Here is a 22672-nt window from a genome sequence, read left to right as displayed (position 1 = left end):
AAAAAGAAAATAAGATTTTATTGATTCAATGACAATATATTTAATGGTTATTTATGAGCTTTATGATTTCCGACATGAATTTAATAAGTTTTATAAATACACAAACTTATTCAATAAAACTATTTTATAATTATTTTTTAAGAAAGAATACAAGTTTCTACAAAATATTGTAAAATATAGGAGAATTAAAATTTTATATGATTGCCACATCTATGTATATAATAAAATGTGATATATATAATTATACAGAATGTGAAAGCACTAAATGTTTCAAATAGTTGACGGTGCAATAGACTTTGATTGCAGTCTGAAAAAAGCAATTAACTTCAGCGATGTGCGAATTGCTTTCATTATTGTGAATTAACGCAATGGAGCAAATTAATTTCGTCATTGATGTAATTTTTACAAAAGAGCATCGATGTTTGACATTTAGTTTACACAAGAGAATTACGAGAATGTAAATTAATTGTACGGTCAATGCACTTTGTTACATTCCACGAGTTTTATATGTCATCAATTATTATTTTTCACAGAAATTTGTTCATTTTTAGAAATTTTTAATAATTAATAATCTGTATCCGAGGTGAAATTAATTAGTGACTGAAATTGATGTTCTGATTGCGACGTATATTGTTTTTGTTGTTACTGTAAGGTTCTCGCGGTTTTGAAAAATTAGTCAATGTTTCAGAAAATTTTGACCTGATTTTAGCAAATGATATTACTAACAATGGGAGATAATAATTCAGTAATTTTATACAGTAATTAATCCTTGAATTTAATCTTGATATTATTAACAGTTTTGCATTTTTACATTCCACACGCAACTGTGTAATGGATCTTAATTTTTCAATCTTTGTAATGGAAGAATTGTGAGCGAACTCTATTTTTATTTATTTTGTACAGTAATAAATGAAAGAGAGTAACATATCGGTATAATGGATTATAATTATATGAAGTTTTGTAAGATAGCTGTGATTACATCATGAAGTGAATGAATATGCTCGAAGAGCAATCCCATTTAGGTAAACTGAAATCATAACTTTTCGGCGGGTATTAATTTAATAATCTCGAATAACTCAATATAATCTGCGGCTGTCTGTCAGTTAACTTTCGCGACGGACTACAAGGGTGCTAATTAAGTGATTTGATTACAGCCGCAGGAATTAAGATTCGCCGCGGAAAACTAAAATCCAAAATAAAGCGTCACAGCCGTTATCAGAATTTTAATGATCGGAGATCGCTCTTGTGAGAGTTTTCTCATATATTTTTGAGATTTTTTGTTATTAATATCCTTGCAAATCATACAATAGAAAATTAATTAAAATATATTATTCACATCGATTCTCTGTGTGTAAAAATGGTTATTTTTAATAATATATTACCGTTATTTTAATAACATGAAATTTGCGCAAAATATTTTATTATTGAAAAGTAAATATTATTGGAAGGAACATAAAATTTGTTATAATATATAGCTTGAAACACAATTTTTAGTTGCGATTATATTACAGAATAGAGGAGAGAGAAAAAAACTCATTCTTGTATGAAATTTATAAATTTTCCGATACACATTTATTCACTTAAATCAACATGGCGATAATGAAAGCCAACGTAGGCAGCACTGCATGTTAAATTAAAATAAATGTATCGTGTAGTTTAAATGTAACTAATATACGGCGGCGGCGCACCCTCTGCACAGTCTATTAAAATCAATCGCCGTGATGGCGATAAAAAATGCTTATTAGGCGCACGTGCGCGGCTCCTTTCAAATGATTGGTCTTTTAGAAAAGGGTAGAGCGACTCACAAGCGGATATTGCAGTCTAAATAATAGCCTCGCAATTTTCACGCCAAACAATAATTAGTTTTGGCAAATGGAAAGATGCAAGAGCCGACTGCTGACAGAGGGTCCGGCGAACACGTACGATTTTAGTTTTTGCACATGTTATTTTATGCACATATGTGTGACTGCTGACGCTGATGCATTCATAAACGATCCATCAATTTTGCGAGTCGAGTCGCGGAATATTGAGGAGGAGATGAGTTTCGATAGCGTGGGAAATACGGGTAGGCTTCGGTGGACTTTAATGCGGTCAAAAAAATTCTGCAGTTAAGCCATTAAGTTTCCTTGAGGCTCTCCGTCGATGATAGATGAGACGCGGAGTAGCGGGCAGCCGGCGGATCAATAAATTAAATCAAGGCACCGACTGAACCGGGCTTGAAAATGATATCGATTGAATGGGGTGGAGGCGAAGCCGATGGTATAAACCGTGGTAAAACCAGGTGGCTTATGACTGATGATTACGGAGTGAAATGCAGAAATCCGATCGAGATCGTAACAAATTGAAAAAGTCGGACGGGGCGTATCCGAAAATATATCGCGTCCTAATTTGATTTAGACGAGGCTCGCTGCCATGCCGCGGGAATGGGGACTGACGCGTACGTTAATATTATTTATAACTATCGCTTTTCTGGAACGCTCGCGTCCGCGTTGACTCAATGTGCGGTCTAAACGTCCCATATAACGTTGAGCCAAAAAAGACAGCGACGAGATGAAAGGCGTCCCACTTGCGACGTAAAAAGAATGTAAAAAGAACGAAGAAATAAGACGAATAGGGTTGGAGGTCAAAGTGGACATACATACAAAGAGAAGATTCCGAAGCTCGTCCACTTTGCCACCCCCCAGATGTAGGCTCTCGTCACGGTGGACAAGTCGACCGACTTTAATATGCACCCCAGAAATTGAATTCTCTCCCTTTTCTCACCGCTCCCGTTCCCTTCCCCGTTTTCTCAGCCTTCGTCAAAGCCCGGCTTCAGCCTGAGAGCGGAACGCAGGTGCGGCGGGATCCGTAATATGGATTTAAGAACACTCGGTGATATTGACGGATATGAGCGTTCCCGTGGAGGCAAAACGCCCCTCCTCGAATGCCGCCGTGTTACGCGACGGGAGTTGTGGCTGGGAATGCACGTTTGTACATACATTTGCAACGTAGCAGTGAGTCACGCTACAGTCTCACAGTGGGTGTTTTTCTCATTCCGACTGATCATAAAGTCTTACTCTTGCGGCTTAGCACATACGCGCGCCAAAAGCGGCACAGGGTGCGTAATGACGAGGGGTGAATTTATCCGATGACCGTGTAATCCATTATTGCGTCCGCCACTCTCGATGACGTGTACCGTGTGCAGGAATCCAGAATTAATCCGTAGCATCGTCCCGATGCCAAGTGTCAAAGGAAAATACACAGAGGGTGTTTGTATTAGAGTAATTAACTTTCGAGTGTAATTACTAGCAGAATCGACGTTCGCTGAGAACATTCGCTAAGTCCGTGAAAAGAATCTCCTTACAGAATTTTTGTAACTTTGTGTGTGTTTGGTATATATTTTCGGAAATATTCCATCTCTCTGATAATATATACGAGGCTCGTTGATACGAGACTGATGATATATACGAGATTCGCGTATATTTTTTGTGACATTTCTTTTTATACTAAATCTCTCACTCGTATTGCCCATCAATCAACTATTTCACAGTTATATAAAAACATTTGTACGCGTAACATTTCACTTTTGTTTGCCACTTTCATCATTCAATTGTTTCAATCGGCGTAAAACGTTATCGCATCATAAGCTGATTTATTTTCTATCCTGTTTCACGGCAAGAACCTCGGAAAGCATCCGCTGGTTTAATCTTTGGATGCGTAAATAATTTCGCGTTTTCGAGTGCACTTGGTGTGAAGATGAAATATTCATCGCGACGTCATGTACTTCAACGTCGAACTGAAGTCTGTTGCCGATGTCAGGAAGGAACTGGTAAAGTTACGATTGTCTTAGCAAGTGCGCGAGAAATAGGGTCAAAGTAATGTAAGGGATTAGGATGCTTTGTAATAACAGGCGCGAAAGTTTATTCTAACTTGCTCATATAGCATGAGCGGCAACGATACCGGCGATTCTGTTGTTCGAGTAAAACATCAATATTTCATTTGCGTATTTTTCTTCTTTTCGCTGTATTAATTATTAAATAATTTATGTAAGAAGAAATATAATTTTTCACTTGTTAATGTTTAATTTTTTATATTATAAATAGCACAGACATTTTATTGATTCAATAATATGATTAATATGTTGATATATCATATAACGAGATACTTGATATTTATATATAACTGATAACGGTAGAAAATATGTAAGTTTAGTAAGTTGTAAATTAGCGTTGTTACACACATACATACACGTGTTATTCTTAAAAGATTTTAAAGAGATTGTTTCAGATATTATCGCAAAATTTAATAAGCTAAATCTGACTTGAAATCTCTGGCATTTTTTGTACAGATATTAAAATTATAATATCGTGAAATTTAGTCTTTGAATTTTTCGATATTAGTACTCTAATTACGCAAGCTGTGTAATAATTTGCGGAAGTAATGACTCAAGTTTCACTCTTTCGTACATGTGTACATTCCTCTTTTTTGATATATACAGGGCATATACATTCTTGAGTGTGATTTGGAAGAGTAAACTTTGCTCCCCCTCGCCATATGTCTACGTATCTGACCCGTGTTTGATGTTCCGGAGACGAATATGTGTTTCGATTATTACTCCTCTCGAAGAGTAAGTCGGTCGCTTTAGGATTCATATACGTTCTGTCAGGTCGCTCGTTTATCTAAGGCCGAATTTTTCTGGCTTCTTGCTATATACTATGGCCAAATCCGTTAAAACCATGTCGGAAACGAGTCCGGTAAGAAGCATTTGCGACGAGTTAGAGCATTAGATTTTTTCCTCAAGCTGCTTTTCAGCTTTCATCAAGACAGGATTTTGAAAGAGTGACTAAGGTAACATGACGTAAACATATAATGACGTAAACAACGACACAAATATAAGATTGTATTTTAGAGCTGTATGTTTCGGATTTTACGCGTTATAATGAAATCTCAAGATAGATGAAAGTCTTAACGATGTGAGAAAATTCTATCTTTCATGTAACGGTTGATGTGATTTGCTCAATGTCGAAAAGTCACGTCTTTGAATAGTATATCGTATCGCGAAATGAGGTAAGTATGTCGCAGCGCGATACGGTGATGATAAAATATGCAAATTAGATAGGTATATTTGATGATCTCGCAGTCTTGCGGGACGACGGGATTTATCGTGCCGCGCAACTTTCTGTATACTTGGTCCAAGTTGGCAGACTCTCGAATGTACGAAGATGTACAAGGAGAGTCCGGCTGTATTAATACTGAATTGCGACGCGGCATCGGCTCATATTAAATGGAGCATTGTGGGCGTTTCGAGGAATCGATCGTTCACAAAGTGGCAATCACACAGAGAGTGAGACTCGATCACGTGATTTCCCGTGGGTGCCGTCACCGATAAATGATCCAGCTGTTGCAACAGCAGATGCCGCTCCATCTTTGTGGATCATGGCATGCTTACTTCATCGCTGATGTTTCCGCAAATGTTTTTAAAAATCACGATTTTATATGTATTAAATGTCGGTATTTAAATACATCTCTTATAATTTCGTCATTTTTTAGTCAATATTGGTTCTAATTGAAATTTTTTAAATAATTCTTGTAATTTGTGCTATTTTTTTATATTCTCTTATATGCAATTTATCAAAGTAAACATATAATGAGAATATTAGCTATGATAGGAAGCTTGCGGTGTAGCAGGAAGGAGGAAAAAATACGGTGTGTAATGGATACCAACTGTTAATTAATAATAAAGTCAGAGCATTTTCCGCTAATCAACCATTTACAAGTTTACTTGGGGCTTCCCCTTTTCGGGCGGAGAAACTCGATATTTACCAACTTAAGTATCGTATTATAAGCTCCGAGAGCGGTATCGACGGATAGTTCCGCGAGCATTAAATCCAAGATACCACCGTCGGATCCCCGCGTTTTCTCCAAAGCGCGGCGCATCTAAAGTGAATTAATGTAACTTGGGGTTTGCGGATAAAGTAGTCAGATTCTGTCGCGATGCGGGATTCGTCGCTGCGATGCGCGCGCGTTATAGATAGACCGCACATTCGACGTGTATATATGTATATGTGTATGTAGGTACGTACTATGGGCGCACAGAGACACGCTCGCCGTTTACCTAAAGCATCCGCGAACGTACAGCCCATCTGGGATATTACGTTCATTCCTTTCCGCCCGGTCCTCGTGGTTCTCGGTCGTGGTAACCCCGGAAGATATTGCATAACGCTGGTGTATCGACAGGCGGCTCGAATCGCCGCCACTGCCGCCGCTGCCATCGCGCCGGTAAGATTTATTTTTCAATGCGCTGCAGTAAAACGATTCTCTCCGCCGCGCCGGAGAATTACACACGCGGATATAACTCTCGACCGATTGTACATACATACATATGTGTACACCACAAGGTCTGAGAAGATGCGACGAGGGTGTCTCTCAGTTCTCGGATTCCTTAACGGGCTCCGAAATCCGCGCTCGAGCGACGCGAGAGAACGGATTTCGCTTTCGCTAAGCTCGATACTTTGTATGAAATTTCAGAGTGTGTTGCACAACGAGACATACCGGGACGTTTCGCGATCGTGGATGAGAGACGGCGCTTCTCGACCATCGACCATCCTTCATCCACGGCGAATGCGTCGTGCCGTGTTTCTGTTCCGAGAGCGAGTTGCATAACGGAAATTCAGCTGTTCCGTATTGTTCGCGGATGCAGGACTCTCGGCTGACGCGTCTCTGGTGTCTTCTTACCCGTTTGTCAAATTGGAGCCCGCAGGCTCTGTATTTCATCATGGTAATTTTGCGACAGACACACTGTGTCGACGCTATACGCGTAATTAATCGACAATTGATTATATAATATATAATATATAATTTCATGGTTCCTCGTAACGCCAGTGTCAATTCTATAGACGTAACATGATAAGTTTCTTAAAAAGATAGTCGCTTTTGACGCCGCCTTAAAGTGTTTCTCGTTTCATGATGGATTTCGCAGAAACGAGATTAAATTTAATGGCGTTCCTTAAAAATACATAGACGCGACACAGACGGCGCGTTATACTGTAAGAGCTGTTGAAAGTTTTGCGGAAGACTCGCAGAAAGTTTTAATTTACTTTCGAGCCTTGGTTTATGCAGTTCCTTGTCAAGTACATGTGTGTCGCGCATAAACGGAGTTCTCTCTCTTTTTCTCTTGGAATCCTTGGGGAAACTCACCGACGTCAATGATGAGCGCGACGACGTCGCCGACGAATTCTCTTTCAACAAGTCTCTTCCTCCAGCTGGAATTCGTCGCAATCTAAAAAAACGATCTATATCCGTCTTTCTTTTTCGACCCTGTAATCGAAAGATTGTTTATGTAACGTCGCGACTGATACAAGCTCTGACGATTTATTTTGACAGATCGCATATCTCTGTTTTTATCGTGAATACTATTTTTTTATTCTTGTTAATTCGAGCCTCGTATTTCATAAATAGCTGCCAGAAAAAATCTGACAAGTAAAAAACTTGAGCTCTTAAAATGTCATTTCAAAAATGTAAAGTTATTTGATTCGAATATTATTAGTAAGTGGATATTTTTCTGATGATGAAATACGTAGACATTATGCGCGAATATATAATGACATTAAAAAATATAATATGCGCTCGTATGAACGATAGTATCTCGTTTCCGTCATAATATTACTTATTAAAATTTTTTTGTCAATGATGGACAATTATAAATATCGTTATTCATTTTCCGCACAAAATCCTTTTCTAATTTTGTGCACATTGTATTTTTAAAATTTTTTTAAATTCGCCCTGAAAATCGAAAAGGTAATTTAGAGAAATAGTAATTGTCATTTAAATTTTCAAATAAAAACGGTGACCTTTGTAGCTATTCCGGTATTGTCGCTCGGAATATTGCGGACCGCGCTTTCATGCGGTTTTTACGTAACGACGTACTTTTGTATTTACAAACGGGCAACAGCCGTAATCAACTTTCTGCCTTCGGGCGATCGTCGGATGCGTAGAATTCGCAAAACGTTGTATTATCTCGCAAATATGATAAACGACCGGTTCACCGTAGCATGATAATATTTAATTGAATCCCTGCTGTGTTGCGGGTCGCGCTTTGTTCAAATTTTAACGACCCGCGCCGCAAGTGACCGCACGTGTCATCCGTAATTAATTTTTTACCTTTTAGCAATTGCAATGCGCGCAATTCGCGAATCGTTGTAGAGAATTTTAAATATTATATATATATTATCGTTTGCGCGCGCGCACGCGCGCACGATGCATTGTAGCGGAACAATGTTTAATTGAATTTTCGACGAAGCTGAATACGAGAGTCGTCTAAATTTTAACAGCCGATATCGCAAATAGCCGCACGTGTTATACGTAGATCATTGTTGACGGAAAGACAATGATATATAAATGGTGACAGTATAGGGTGCAAAAAGGGGTCAATAAAATTCACCTCGTCTCGTTCGATCGGGATCGAGATTGCTAAAGTACTAACTGCAACGGCCTCGAGAGTCAGATTTAATCTCGCTTACGTACATACATTGACTTGACAATGGCTCATTGTCAATTGACAATTGCAATCGATGTTCGCGCGCACTCTCAAAGCTCGAATGATCAAATCGAATTACTCTTTGTACTGTTACGGCGCGATCGGCGCTTAAAGGCTGACCAGATACAGGAAGTGCTTATATCTCTCGTTATGTAATCGCATGCTTGTCGATACTGTCCCGGTTGAAGTCATATTACGATGCTATGTCGGAAATGTCAGTGGATATTATGCAAGTGATGTAATTATGTACGAGCGATACACATTACACACGTTATCTCGAATTATTTGTCAGAAATAACTTTAAAATACACATGTTTATCTCTCATTTTTAATGATTAAAATTAATAACGATAACAATGTTACAGAAAAATAAATGTTCCAAAAATATTTCAATATAATTTAATATAACCGCGATAATGTAACCGCATTTTCAGCAAAGAGAAATACCATTTAATGCGACCATCGTTCCGTTATTCCAAGTCGTAAAAGATAGCAATCCTTAAATATAGAAGTATGCTTCTCCGTCCTGTGGCTGTGCCACCTGACTTCGCTACCTGCGGTGTGCGTCCTGACAGGGGGTTTCCGAAAGTAAGTTGTAACTCGTAAATCTCAACGTCGACTAACAAATGTCTTCGGCCGGTCGCACGTTAAACGTTCCAAGCCGGTTTTTACGAGAATACACGACGCGTAACACGAATGAATACACACAAGAGAGCACACGCTCCCACTTCTAATTCAAATGATATCGGCCCAAAAGACCCCATTAGTAACAATTGATTTTTTTAATCGGCAACAATTTATGTTACAGTGCCGTGTAACTTGGGATTTGTAATATCGTATTATTTTACATCTACGTACATAATCATACGCATACATGTAACAGTATATTATTGTATAGGTACAGTATTATATCTCTGATAAATATTACAACAATCGTTGCATATACAAATCCGTACTTTCTCCAGGGCAACATTGGAAACTGCGCGCTTTCAATTCGGAACGTAATTAATATAACAGCCGCGTGATTTATCGAGGCGCACAACCCCGGGTGTGTCATATATAAATATATTTATATCCATTATATCGACGTATTTCGCGGTGGCGGACGCATCTGTATTCCGGCAGCGCGCTGCAAAAATACGGCCCTAAAATTGTTAATGGACTTTCCGTGTTTACAGTGTGGGATGCCGGTTTCGTCGGTATGTATTCGAGAGATCCTAACGCGCCTGGACTTTGCCGTATTACGACTCGCGATAACAATATATCTATCTACGTTTTCCTTCCGAGTCGCGATCGCCACGTTAATGAACAGCCGATGAATATGAGAATCTCCTACGCCGTTCTCTTCCCGCTGTTGGATCGTAAAAATATATATGATATATGATACTTTAATCGATACCCGTGTTTCTTTAATGATCGCTGTAATTCAAAGCGGTCAGTAGGTTCGTCGTTCCCTCGAAGCCCGCGGTTAATCTTGTTATCTTCTCTGATTGCATTTAAAAAATGATCGAGTATATCTTATGTTTCAGCAATGTGAAACCGTAGAAAGATGTAAGGAATTTGTATATGTAATTGAGTATAAATAACGATAATTTCAATCGCAAAAATAATGTTAACGCGTCTCGCATTTACATCATAACGAAACATTCGTCGGAGTATCAATAATTTTCAATTAATATTTTGCCGGGCATACACACGGCGCGTCACGTTTGCTTTAACGCGTATTTATGTTTCGCCGCGGCAGCGTAAATGAACGTAAAATAATATCGCGTTATTCGTAAAAAAAAACAGTCGGCTTTTATCTGCCTTCCGGATATCGTACCTCGGTATCAGGTATCGGCGAGCTTCAGGAATACCCGATATATTCACGGGGGTTAAAAAATTCCGATACTTTCGTGAAAAATATGAGGTGGAAGTTTGGCTTTATACCAGTTTAATCGGAAGAGATAATTATAAAGCCCTACTAATGTTATAAGCGAGCGCAGTCGTTCGTCCGTGAACCGCGCGTAATGTTACCTGGCTTTCATTACGCGTATAATTATTTCCGTTTTACATCCGATGATATCCGACATATCTTTTAATCGATACGACTGACCTTTTCGACGTCGTGCACTTTTTTCTCGATTTAAGAATATGTATTCGAAAAAAAACTCGCCTGTGATGCTTCAACAGCACGAAATTACATCACATTTTTATACTATAAATTTTTCGGAGAAAACTGTGTTGAAATTAAAATTAAAATTAAATTATATGCACTTTAATAATATTTGATCCTCGTTATGGAATAATTATCAAACATTTTATTAAAATATTATATTTCGATACATGTTTGTAATCGTCTCTTTTACCGTTAATTCCAGAGACGTAAAATATCAGTTTGTTTCCCATTTATTATGGGTAAAATATAGTTGATGCTGTTATTCAATTAATTAATATTTCTTGTTGATATCATATTTATTTCATAGCAGAGAGAGGGAGTTACATTATTTAAAATTTAGCTGTAACATATATTTAGGAATTGTCCATATTTGTTGTAGTTTTGAAATAATTAATCCGATTACCCTCGCGCGAATGATTTACAAATCTGTTTATGCGAGAAATTATTTCAGTCTTTCGTTTTTGCGAGTAAACTTTTTAAAGGTTTAACCAGCAGCAACCTTCTACGCGTTGACAGTGAAAACGAGCTCGCGTCATCTTTTCCGACGCTGAAACCGCGTTTCAGAGGGCCTGGCACCAAGGAATTCGCCCGGGCGCGGAAATTTTCAGTTATTCATCGCACCTTGCCGTGAGTTGGAGAGTGGCGAGGTTACTCGTCCCGGAACTCATCCTGCTTCCCCTTTTGCGCCGACTCGCACCGACACCGCACCGACGTCCCGCGTTTATACCGCAGCCGGATATACAATATAACCGGCCGGCCGGCCCTCTGTCCGTCAAGCGTCCGCAGCGGAGCCCGCAACGTGGTATTGTCGTAAATAATGAGCAAGCTTCGGTATTTGTTTATTCAGGGGGCACTCAACGCGCCGGTCCCCTCGCGGCACCATCCCTCGACGGCCGATGGCGAAACTGCGCGGCGCAGTAGATCGTCCCCATTATTTACGAGGCCGCAATTAGCCGGGCCGCGAGCATCTATCCTTCGCACCCGAGTAGGCTTAATAATTCAATTAAGTGACGTACAGGTGAACGGACTGTCCGAGAAGGGCGGCGGGTGTGTCAACGTATAAAACGTGTTTAATTTGTTAAGGGCTGCTTGAAATTTTATGGAAAAATCGATTAACCGGATAGAAAGCCAAGCGCGGTCATATGAAACATTCAGGATGAAAATCGATGAAGCTGTCTGGCGCGATGTCGGACTGAGCTTTTTATCGACTGGATGACTTTGTCAGGTTAAATAATATTTGTTCGCGTGGCATCGATGGCGACTCTTAGATTGCCCATTCTCGTTGAATATTTTTAAAAAATTTACAAGCGAAATACGAAAAAAATATGTAGATATATCCAGTGTATTCGCATTTTATATTTCAGTGAAGACTATATAAACGGTAGCAAATAGATGGAATATAAATGTAAAATTTTATTCCGTTTTGCAACAAACGACGTTTTATTTGACGTGTACTCGGTTGAAGTAAATAACTCTATTAAATAAAGAGATTGAAGAGATTCTGATAATATATTTGGTATTTATTTTTCATAACGCTTTTTTCTCTCTTATAATTCTGTATTGAGCATGATACATATTATGCCACGCACAATAAAAATGGAACAAAACACATGTTTCATAGAATATAATTATTCTGTCTATCAAGTGTGTTATAAAAGAGGTAGTTAACATTTATTATCGATACATTCGAGAGTATATAAACATAATAACATATGACAAGAGATGATTAAGGAATTTATAAACTTTAGTCAACTCTAGTTAAACTTCAAATCAGTTAGGTATTTTGTGAAATATATTAAAATTAATTTATTCGAAAGAGGAAGGGGGAAGAACTATATATCACACACATCAGATCATATGTTGCAAATCAACATTTCGAATGTTGTATAGAAGCAGATATCGATTGATGACAAATTATGTACTACTAATTTTAATTCTATATAATTCTATAATAAAATACAGCAAATAAATTAGAGATGCTCTTTCTCTCTCTCTCTCTCATATGATCCGATGTTCGTATTAAATCACACGCATTGTTTCTGTAATAAAAAAATATCGATGTTTGGTGAATCTTTCAGCGAGAGTCATAGATAAAGCGTAGTTTACGGTCGACATGAATTGCGACTAGTATCAATTTGTCTCGCGCAGTCCGAAATTTTCCGAAACGCGGAGAAAACACTGCAATCGCGCGGGACAGAGAAACGGACAATGTACAAATAACGATCGCTTTCGACCGCGATCGTCCGTCATCGATGGCGTATGCGGCCGGAGGAATCCGCGAAATCATAGCGAGGTGTTCGTAACGGACACAAGTAGAGAAATTCCGCGAAACTTACGAGGGCGAGTCGTCCGCAGGAGTTTCGGCCCGAAAACTTTCGGTCCTGTCGGATTCGGTCGTCACGTGATGGCGAAACTTTCGACTGCAACCGGTGCACCGGTAGAATAATCGGCTCTGCTACGAGCGAGAGCGAGTCGGCGGGCCGTGTAATCGTAGATATAAGTCGGCTGAGAATGCGAGTGACTGTGTTTTAACGTTGCTCGAATTCAGCTCGGCGGAATTGTAGCGCCATTGCCTTTTTCTTTTCTTAATCGTCTTAACGATCGTGCAACGCGCGGCTACAACTTAGAACGCGTAACGAACGGGAGACCACGTTACCCGTCGTCGCTCGCGTCTCCAAGTGCTTCTCGGCGTGTCGAGTCGTAACTGCTGCCATAACCCGGTCTCGTAAAACTGTGACCCCATCCACCGACGTCCGCTGTCCGACGTACGTCCATGGAAAATGTCGCTGTTGGAAATTGTGAACGTTAAGCGGAATGTGCCTGACGAGAGTGAGGGAGCCCCGTTTTGTCTCACCGATTGCTCGTGGATAGGACGTGGGACATGTTCTCGAGATATAGTCGTTTGCGCGACACAGTCATGGATAAATTTTTCAGGCACGGCCTCGGTTTACATAAAAACCTTACCAAGTATCACGTCCTATCCACGGCGCCGGCGTGACACACGTGCGTCGCTTACGTACGAATTTCAACGCGGGAAGCCCCTTCGACCGTTCCCGCGTTTCTTCGAAGTGTGCATATACACCACTGTGGAGAAACATAATTTTACGTAATACCGCTCACATAATTCCCGGCTATCCCATTTAAGCAGGGGGGCTTTCTTTCCTGCGCGAACAATTTACACCTCGTAGAAGCGCGGGCGCGTAGCCCCAAGCCCCGCGGCGTTATAAATCCTCGTCATAACTTTACATTTGCAGCGATTTCAATCCCCCGACGCGGCTTTAGAGCGACACGTTAATTCGTAATTATTATTAACGATCCGAGGGGGGACTTGTCTGTCGTTCCGCCTTCCTGGCGCTCTCCGATTTTAATCTTATCTTGTGCGTGCGATACGTGTTTTCGTGTGTGCACGCATCATTTCTGCCACGTCATCGAATGATGAGATACAACAGGAGAATAAAAGCATCAGCGCGAGACGCGCGAGAAATGAAACGCCATTATCTAGCTGTATCTTTGTCCATTGTAATTGCAATATTTATTAGTGAAATGGGAAAAGACGAAGGGCATTTGAGGCGCTAGTTGGAACTCCATGGGGACTTTTGGAAAGACAAATAGTTACCCCGAGCAGTTAATAACTGAGCAGGCCGTGCTTGCGACTTTATGGCGCATTCGCTATTTAATTTTCATTTTAACTTCACTTAGGAATTTATATCCTTTCGCGTAACTTGAGATTTTGTGAATGCGAATATAATGAACGACCAGAAATTGGCCTGGAACACTTGACGTTTGAAACAAATAATTAAAATTTAAATAGTCAAGTGGCGATAGTAAGTATAAAGTGTGATAGCGAATAAGTTAAATGAAAAGACAATTGCCATTTTCAATTCCAATTGAAGATATAAATACAATTCAAGATTTAAGTTTATATTATTCATAAATTGAAAACATATAGTCATCGTTCCTTTAACATTAGAATGAAGGATGAAACTATTTCACTACGATCATATCGAAATTCACAAGCGCAGTAAAGTTATTAAATAAACTTGTAGTTTTAACTTGCGCGTTTTCAATACTGATACATATAAAGAGCATCATATCTTGGTAGCCTTCGGGGCGTTTCTTCATACTTTGATTGCCCTGTGTCTGTGTGATTTCATTCGCGTGTCCGCTGGCAACATGGAAAATGGAGAGATTCAACATAGTTTCTCGGTCCGGACAAGTTAATAATCTTTCTCTTTTCACGTCACTCGCAGAAGTTCACCGTGTGTTGCTAGCGAAAACTTTTAACGTTATCTCATTAAAATTATGATTCCATCAGAGAGTTCTACGTAAGATGAAAACTTGCGATTTGCGACATTTATATTCTGTTCCACACTTATTCGTTTTTATTTCATCAGCAAGTATTCTTTAATAGTCACATCGAATTATTTTGGTGTTGTTATCATGTGAAATTTCTTTTGGTTTCTTTATTTCTGGTAACGAGCTATTCTTCCATTAAAGTATTTACAAAACGAGTCCATTTCATGCATTTAATGTCGAGCCACTATTGTCTTTCTTTGCAGAAGAATAAACTTGTTTGCGAATGTATGTTCTTATTGTTTTTTTACAATCTTTTTTTTAATTACACCGGAACATTCTAAGCACGCGCTATTTATTTTATGTATGTTTATATTGTGTGGTATGCTTATTATTGTGTATGTTAAAGTTAAACGTTAAAGTTTCTAATGCTAATTGATTGTTGAATGTTTAATTTTAACATTTAACGGTTGGCTTTAAGAAACCATCCTTTTTTCTTTTTCTGTCTTTCTCTCTCTTTCTATATCTCTTCTCCTTCTTTCTTTCATCTCTTCTTTTTTTCTATTATTTACACAAATATAAATTACATATTAAATATACATATAAAATCATAGGAAAAGTTTATACATAAATTCATCATATACAACACATGTATATATAATATATATGTACCTTTTTTTCTCTCTTTTTATCTTCTTCGTTTCCTTTAACTTTTTTTTTTTAACTTTTCTTTAATTTAATTTTTTTACAAGTTGTCAGTTTTTTACAAACTGTCAAAATTTGACAGCTACAGACGACACGTGCGAAGCAAGTGGCATTAACGCACTTGACAACAGACATCGAGATAACCAATCAGCATCTCGGAAAAGAGCCAACAATATGTAAATAATATATCTTTTTTAGAAGAGGGATTAGACGTTAAAATTTGCGAGAAAATTATTAGATACGTTGCAATGGAAACTAACAGCTAATGCGTTTGCCTGTTCGTATCGAACTCGTACGCGTGCCCGAGGAGGGTCATAGCAGTTTGCAGTTTGACACGTGTCGGAAATGCGCCAATCAACTCCGTTTAATGTTGCGCCCGGAAAAGCTGTCAGCTAAAGGAAAAGGGATAACATCCTTGCGCGGGCGAATAAAATTACGTAGCACGAAATCTGTTTGAAACGGTGAGCACGAGCGGAAACAAATCGAGATTTTTTTACTTATTATTGCTAGGTACGATTTTTCAATGATTAAATCGCCAGCAATAAATTTGAATGTTTAATCTCGCAAAGTGTCGTCCATGAGAGAATAAATGTCATCATATAGTACGAATCTCTGTCGTTTTTATGTTAGGAATAATAGAAAACGCGTCGCGTTTATCCGCCTTGCGGTCCGTTTCACTGATGTCGGTTAACTTTAATTGCAGTTTTCAACTCTTATTCTCTTTACGTCTTTCTAATTCGGAGAAGAACAGCGCGACTCTTTGACTTCGTGACTAGGAAATTAAATTCTACGTTTTAGCAAGTCACAAGTCACCGATCACGTATTCAGTCGCTCAGATAGCACGACCGACTAACCTCGTTCTAAGAATAATCGTTAAACGAACGAGAGATTCTGCCAAAATAAAATTGCTTCGTGATAACCAGTTTAATGCCAAACTGGCTTTGTGCATGCACCTGTGATCGCGATAGCTGAGCCGAGGTCGAGCATTTGGGTCATGGCCATGTCAGTCAACTGTCTCGGCTCATTACGGGCGTTGCACTACCAGAGGTATAACGGAGGAAAAAGCCGTGAAAAGTGAAGAGGCTATATAGATGTTATCGATGTATAAAGGTATTGAGTGCCAATAGAAATTGGATGACAATTTTCGAGGAAAAATCCTTCTTTTCTAAGAACTTAAAGTATATTTATATTAGTTATTTATTCTATATTCTTTTTACATGTCATCTTTTTAAATTTTTACTGATTTTTTCATAGTTTTAAATTTTTACCGATGATAATAAAATTTAATAATAAATTTATTTGATATTTTCAATTATAAATTTCAAACTTTATTGTAATTATCTTTTGATTCTAATTTTTATTTCTGTCTATAATTATAAAAGAAAAGAATACATTTGGATTGATAGTAAAATATGAGATAGATCTACTGAAAATATTTAAAAGAATGTAAGCAGTAGAAATTGTTTTATCATGAAATTGATATAAAAGCGTCGTAAAAAAATTACTTCCGGTCTTGTATCAAAGCATAAGGAGATAAATTTGTCTCTTTTTACTGCTCTTTAGCAATGATAAGAAACGCTATAAAATTATTTATTAAAAATATTATTCTCGTTGGAAAGTAATTTATTTTGACGACTTTTCGTAAGTCGGTTCCGAAAGAAGACGCAGCGCTTCGTTGTTGATTTTTTATCAAGCGTATAGCGAAAATTCAGCTTGAAAGATGCGATTCCTCAGACTTTGTCATGCCGTGAAAAAACTCAGTCTCTTTCGTGTCGCGGGACTCTGCCGAAATGGGATTACCTTTGGGCCGGTGGTCAGAACGCGGACGCTCTCGAGTGGTCCATCAGAGCCGCTCATGAAAGACAAGCAGGCAGTCCGCGAAGTGGCACGTTAGTCACGGCGGCCATAGTTCTTTCGCGTCACCCTTCTAACTCTTCCCCTCCCGCACCCCACGCGTTTTCTCTCATTTTCCTTCTCCGTTGGACAGCACAATGCCTCGCGGGGGATATCCCGTGTTTATAAAATAAATCCCCTCATTGTTGCGCAGCAAACCATGCTCGAGAGAGAAAGATGGATGAAGACAGAGGGGGGAGGGGGAGAGAGAGAGAGAGAGAGAGAGAGAGAGAGAGACAGAGAGAGAGAGATAGTTGGCTAGGCCGTAGCTCAATGCATAACGTTTCGGCTGACAGGGCAGAGAAAGAAGAAAATAAGGGACGAGTAGAGCAGGGAGTGTGAGAGAGGGAGGGTGTGACGGGGAGACGGAACTTTTGTGAGGACGTCAGCTGCCACAGCGTTGGATGAGGCGCGTAACGTTGGGAAGGGAGGATTAGAATATTTCTGGGGCCTTGGCTAAATGTTATCTTCCGCAGCGTGGAGGGCTACCCTTACCCTGACGCGGCCAGACAACGACGTGTTCTGGAATCACGAAGAAAAAGTACTCCGCTATAACGGTTAATCTGGCGCCCGCTCTCTCGCCCTTTACCGGGATTGCGCTGATTTCATTACATTTACGAACTCGTGAGTACAGATTTCTGCGCGAGACATGATTCATCTGCGCGCCGAAGTTTCTGGGACGCAGGCATTTGCATATAGATCGTGATATTGACCAAGTTTCTCTGCGATGCTTATTCTATTAAATTAAAATTTAATTTCTAAGGATTTCTAAGAAAGTACTATTTATATATGCACAGACATTACATAAGCTTCATTAAATTTCGCAAGTTTTGATTATGTTTGAATAATGAAGTCGTTGTGTGCGCTTGAATTTCTTTGCGGAGATTTCTTACGTTGCTGGTATAAGTCAAATACTTTTGTGTCAAAAAAGATTACGTAGACATTCGTAGGAAGAGACGGCGGCAGGTTTTTGTCGCAAAAATAAATTAATTTCTTAAGTCGTTTTTGCGATCAAAGGAAGAAGGAAGTCACGGTTATTTTATAAAAAAAGATTAAATAAATCGGCTTAAATATAAGAGAATACAACTGATTGAAATCGTGGATTTAATTAATGCAGCTTTTTAGTGAGTTGGACGCTCTTTAGGAATTCAGAGGAGCAGCAAAGTTTTGGGTGCGTTGGTCTCTTCGAAGCTTTTAGCAGGATGAAGGTAAAGGTGGAAGTCGCCAAGAGGTCGTGGTACGTGTCGTAGCTCCCTGAGCTCATCAGTAACGATAGCGCACTGCCATAACTGTTCCCATAATGGAATTCGTTAATACGAGATGTCGTTCGAGACACCTCGTTTCTGTAATCTTACACGAGCAAGCTCCGCGTTCGATACTAGACGATTCAAAGCGAAGTGAGAAAAAAGGTACGAAAGAACGTGCAATTTCCCTTCGCAGTTCTCGCGGGGATTTTACAAACGAATATTGTAAACAAAATGCTATTAGAGACGAAACTTTTCTTCTCTTTTATTGCTGAAAAAAAATTTGGCACATTATCTTGCACGGTATTTACTTAATCTTTGTGTAGTAACAATATACATAATATTTATATGTAAATATATGAGTGTGTGAGAAAGAGTTAAGTGATATTTTCGAGCAGATATAATATTCGCGTGAGTGTTTTTGCGTGTCACGCGAATTCTTTAATAGTTGTACACATTTACCGGCGCTCGAGCGTTGAAATGATTTTCTTTTTTATTAAAAGTTGTTTTGCGTTGCTAGATTGAGATATTATTTCGCGATGCACATGCGAATAAAGAATTTTGATAAACGTGCACGCTTTCGCGTCGACGGGTTCGCTTTCGTGTCATGATATAATAATAGACGAAGAGAGATCGTGAATCACGATAGTTTACGATTTTACGTCCGGTATCTGGTGCAGATGTCAATGCGCATTACATCGGCACGCGCTTACTGCCAATCACGGATGGCAGGTTATCGCCACGGTTGATACACAAATGCCGAGGCTTAGGGTGAAGCCTGCGGCGCACACACCCGTGCGATTTGCAACTGCAAGTGGGTGTGCGACGACACTCATGCGACGTTCAGAACTATTGGCCATAGTGCACGAATGGTCAGCCGGAGATTACCGCGGCATAATTATCCCTGCACTGGTATATCTAGACCTCTGTTTAATCTGCAATTAATGTTTCAAATTGCCGTAAGCCTTACCCACGGATGTCACTTATCAACGATCATAATCGACTACACACTATGTCAGCGATACAATGCAGATTTTCACCGTAGCGTGTAAGTGCATTTTCGCGAAGAAATAATTATATTCCGTGCAAATCGTGCTCGCATAATTTTGCTAGATTGTCTATCATCGTTATGATTGGTATTCTTTGCATGTTTGTATTGGATAAGATATTTAAAGAAAAAAAAATTTAGACTAAAAGAATGACAATTGTAAATCACTTATAAATCGGTGTAAAATATTAATCGGTCCACAAGTCACACACTGTGATTATTTCCAATTGAATTCGATCAGATATTCCAACATTGTATATGAACCTTCGCTCGGTGAAATCCCTCGATTCGACGATTGATGCATATGCGTGTCTCAAAAGAAATCCGAATGGTATATATATTTTCTCGGCTTTGAGAGCTCGCGATGGGATCGTGGTTCAATTCGTGGTTATTATTCGTTTGCACGGAAACTGGTAGGGTCGAAGACATTCAAAATGGCTTCCATCTACTGTATACGAAGTCGTGCGACGCTGGGCCGGTATGTTATTTCAGCAAACTATCTACTTAGATACTTTTATATTCAATACATCCGCGAACGGTGGCTGGCAGGGGCGTCTAGTAATCCCTTAGGACACACAGGAGACCCATCTTGGGAGCGGCGAAACCCGACATAATGTCGACTTCTATCGAAGGGTTACTGCCGTCTCCGAGGGACGCATAATGTATCGTGCTTATTTTTCAGACAGGTCTAAAAGTATTCAGCTAATGTAACAAATAATGTATAATTAATAATGTAAGTATAATAATTGACAAAATTGATATTCTGGATAGTAAGAAAAGGAAAATTTTTATTTCAATAAAATATATTTTACATAAAAAATCTATTGGTAATTGTCAAACAGACATACAAATTGACGAAAGTAATGATATGAAAAATAAGAATCTCACAAGTTTTAGTGTCTTATAATTTTTTTTATCTTATAATTAAAAAGTAAAATGTGATATAATCTTAGATTAAATATTTTGTGTGTAATTCTTTTTACAATACTACATTTTAATAATAAATAAAATACAAATGTTTCGAAGAGCTAACATCATCTGTAACTTAAAGAAATGAAAAGTTCGTTTTACCCTCGTGGAACATGATACATCGTCCTACTATTAATGAGGTACGTATTTACAGATACTTTTATACTCTGTACGCTCGTGAATGGTGCTTGTAAAGGATGTCGGGTGATCCCTCAGGACACAGAGCCATCTCAGAAGCGAGCGAACTCACCATAATATCGAGCTTTATCGAAGGGTTAGTACAGCTAGTAAGAGAGTATCACCCCCTATTTTTCAACCAACCACGACTGACATGTCGATCCCCATCGACGCATTCGTCGTCATATACGCGAAGATGAAGCTAAGGGGGTTGGTAAGTAATACAGATCGACATTGAGTCTATTATCGAAATGGTTTTTTATTGCGGCGCAATACGCGCGAACCTTTGCATGGACCGACGAACGCGGAATTATGATTTAGTAGTTTAATAGAGTTTTTTTCTATACATGCAATTCTAGTATACGAATCAACAATACATGCGGTCTGTTGCGAGTAATGATTCGTAGAGAAAAAAGAGATACCTATTATATGGGAAATTGTATAAATAAGTTATCAAACATTATTTGAATAGTTTTTAAATATTCGTATGTTATCATTTTATAATTTTATTCTTCTATTGAATCATTGATTGCTCTATATATGTTACTAATATCACATGAATTGAATCATTAATTTGTATTCTGACATACGTATATAAAGTGTACAATTCCTACTTTAAATTTTGTATTTTAAAATATAATCAAACAGGAAAAAAGATTTTTCATTAGTTTTAACTATTTTTTCTATGATAATTATATATTATATATGCAAATATTGTAATGATAAAACTCTGCATCGGTCGAACAACCTGTTCCTGTCATTAGCGAAGGATGCGTTAGAAAATTCAGTTTTTGCAATCTTAATTAATGTACTTTTGCATAAATCCAGTCGTCGAATATCAACTACGTCTCGATAATAATTTATTCACTGACGTTCGCGCGACACTTTACTTTCCTCGGGTGCCGGGATTTGTATTTCATTTTCGTCAGACGCTCATTCGTCATAGTATGCTTATTTATATTCTCTGAAAAAGTGACATTTTAATGGGCTCTTCTACTTGATAATTTAATAATATTGGAAAAATATTATACTTTCTACGCTTCTTTGTCGTTTGCATTACATTTTATCTGATAATATTAACTGATATTGAATTTCTTTTGCGATAATATCTTGATGTTAGCTCATGAAAAAAAAAACAGTTTATATTAAAACAGACACTTTTGTAAACAAATGCTGCTGTAACAAATGTACCTCGTGTTATATTCGTAGGAAATTTAATAACTCTCAATTACGTTAAAAATATTGCGTTATAAATATTACATGTTAGAAAAACAACAGGAATGTATGCGTACAGCATATTTTAGGAAAATATTTTTATTAATTCTTCCACGCTTAAATTTTTCTCAAACGTTAATGAACTAAATACCGCAAAAATTACCAATCTCGCTTCATTTCCGACTGCTTATAACTGTGCTTTTAAACCCTAACCCTTTCTCTATAATATGCTTCCACAAGAATTTTCGTCGACAGTTCGTGGCATTCCTCATTGGTGCCGCAACGAAGGGGAGCTTCCGAGTTGCAAACATATTACTTCCGGCAAAAAAGGGCTTGAACATACCTCACGCCGCTGCAGTGTCGACAAACGCAGACCGGTCTGGAAGCTCGTTAAGTAATTGCTAAGTGACCAAAGCTTGGAAGGTCACTGAGGTAATGCGAGAATCGTGTAGGTA

At 38.5% G+C, this 22672-nt stretch overlaps 1 protein-coding gene across 1 annotated transcript in view; it reads left to right on the top strand.

Annotated features, from left to right (window-relative positions):
* LOC140675134 (uncharacterized) overlaps window positions 1-22672 on the top strand; it is a 216023-nt gene that overhangs the window by 13942 nt on the left and 179409 nt on the right. The gene's annotated exons all lie outside the window — the stretch shown is intronic.

Source organism: Anoplolepis gracilipes, chromosome 2, assembly GCF_047496725.1.
Source record: "Anoplolepis gracilipes chromosome 2, ASM4749672v1, whole genome shotgun sequence".
NCBI lineage: Eukaryota > Metazoa > Arthropoda > Insecta > Hymenoptera > Formicidae > Anoplolepis > Anoplolepis gracilipes.
Note: the sequence above shows the minus strand (reverse complement) of the source record. Positions and strands in the feature narration are given on the sequence as shown.